The sequence below is a fragment of the Arachis ipaensis genome, chromosome B09 (genome assembly GCF_000816755.2).
Source record: "Arachis ipaensis cultivar K30076 chromosome B09, Araip1.1, whole genome shotgun sequence".
In the NCBI taxonomy this organism is placed as follows: Eukaryota; Viridiplantae; Streptophyta; class Magnoliopsida; order Fabales; family Fabaceae; genus Arachis; species Arachis ipaensis.
The window spans coordinates 14,610,617-14,612,416 of NC_029793.2; positions in this window are offsets into that span (position 1 = coordinate 14,610,617).

The window sequence follows — 1,800 nt, forward strand, 5'->3', positions numbered from 1 at the left end:
TGCTTGCTTCCATGAACCCTAAAACATTTTTTTTAAAACATATTTTTTTAAAAAGAAACTCATTTAATTTAAAAACATATATTTGTATTAAAAACAAATATGAAAGTATGAGAAGCAATTAAGCATTATATACTCTTGTTAGTAAATTATATAAACTATTTTTGTGTGAGTATATTATGCGAAGAGTATGTGACGTTTTTCATAATCTCATATTCTTTTAAATAAATTGGTACTATATTAAAGTGAATTCTAAAGAAAATGTTTTAAAGTCAATTTTAATATATTTTTATTTACAATATATTTTAATAAGTGATAAATACCTTTTTTACTCTCAACATTTATATTTGATTTTAATTTTTTTTGTAAGGTCTGATTTTGATTTTACTCCTAATTTTTCAAATAGGAACATATAAGTATATGACATTTGATAATATACCTGCGAAGTACAATTTTTAGATCCAATTTTGTGTCAAATTCACACAAACTTAAAATTAATAGTTCCTTGTATAAAAGTTAACAACCAACTCAACATCATAAACTTTTTCACAATATTAAAATTTGCTGAAAGTCTTTTAGGGTCGGGGACCAACGTCCATCATTGCTTATAACGCATTTGTTGCTTTTTAAAAGACCATCTTTGGGTTAAAACTTTGATTTCGACTAACTTTATTTAAGGGTTTATTGTTGGCTAATAAATTGATGCATATATAATATAAAATTCGAATTTTTACACTTATTTAAGCGGACAAGTGAGCTGACTATTCGATGAATTTAAATTAATTGTATGTGTATATATATTGTAATACTTAAAATTAGAGATTATTCAACCCATCTAAAGAAAAAGTTGAAGAAGAGTGTCTTAACATGTGCAACCACTTGGAGTGTTGCGTGGATTCAGGTTTGTTTTTTAATGTTATTACACAAATGAGATGTAAGAGATTTGATTTAACGACCAAATATTTTTATTTTTTTTTATGGGAATTTAACCACCAAATTATAGGCTAAAGAAAAAAAAAAAAATAAGAAGAATCAAATGGAATGCAATAAATTTAATTGAGATTAACGTTCTTAAGAATTTAACTATGGCCTTAGTTAAAGGTGCCGATTGAACCATCAATATTTGAGTCCTATTTTTGATGATGGTGTTAGACAAAAAAAATATAATATTTATATTTATTTTAATTAAATTAGGTAATTTGACAGTTTATTTTTTTTTTTAAATTGACATCAAGCAAGAAGTGCAGGAATAGTTACACAGAATAATTTAAATTGGCCGAAAAATAGAGTGTTGAGTATAATTGTCAGTTGACATAGGAAGTCTATAAATAGGTCTTAGGCTAATATTGTAAGAGAGTTCAATTCTTTTAAAAAATACTTAGAAACTCAAACTATTGTAGCAAATTATAAATTTATTTTATTTATTTATAATTATGACATAGTTTTTTTTTTTCATTTAAATAATTATGACATAGTTAACGTGACGACGTGAATCCACCAACTTGCCACAAATGCCCAACAACCGAAAAACGATCACTCTCAGCCTTAAAAAATCCAAACCATACACAGCTCAGAGACCTCATTTCATTACACAATAATGTCACTAATGCCCCACCTTTTCATCAACGGCTGGCATTATGTACCCTGTTTGTGAGTACTCAATTCTACCCAATTCGATCGATAAGGTTATTTATCCAACTCATTATAAATAGAATTTGTTTATAGATAGAGCAAAATACAGATTTATAGTATATTCTATTATACTTTATCCGCATTCTTAATATATTATCAGTACGACTAGAT